This window comes from Penaeus monodon, chromosome 32, assembly GCF_015228065.2.
Source record: "Penaeus monodon isolate SGIC_2016 chromosome 32, NSTDA_Pmon_1, whole genome shotgun sequence".
Classification (NCBI taxonomy): Eukaryota; Metazoa; Arthropoda; class Malacostraca; order Decapoda; family Penaeidae; genus Penaeus; species Penaeus monodon.
Genome location: NC_051417.1, coordinates 12,813,666 through 12,813,896, shown reverse-complemented (window position 1 = coordinate 12,813,896; position 231 = coordinate 12,813,666). Strand labels below are relative to the sequence as shown.

Genomic DNA, 231 nt, shown 5'->3' with positions numbered 1-231 from the left:
GTGTTTTGTCGCCTGTTTCCTATGACTAACTATGCCAATTGGGGGATCAAAAAATCGCAATTTTCCTCTTCAACTTTCCCCAAAAATACGATCATAAGAAAAACAATTCAGAAAAAAGAATTGTCATGAAAGAAAAGATGTATAGGAGACTTACAAGGAAAAAAATAATTCAATATAATCATAACAACAAAGGGAGAGAGAAAAAAGAGAATTTACAGTATATGAAATCCA

The 231-nt window shown here is 31.2% G+C and overlaps 1 protein-coding gene across 2 annotated transcripts in view; it reads right to left on the bottom strand.

Moving 5' to 3' along the window:
- The window catches only part of LOC119593502 (acetylcholine receptor subunit beta-like 1), a 126,526-nt gene that overhangs the window by 2,998 nt on the left and 123,297 nt on the right, over positions 1-231 (bottom strand). The gene's annotated exons all lie outside the window — the stretch shown is intronic.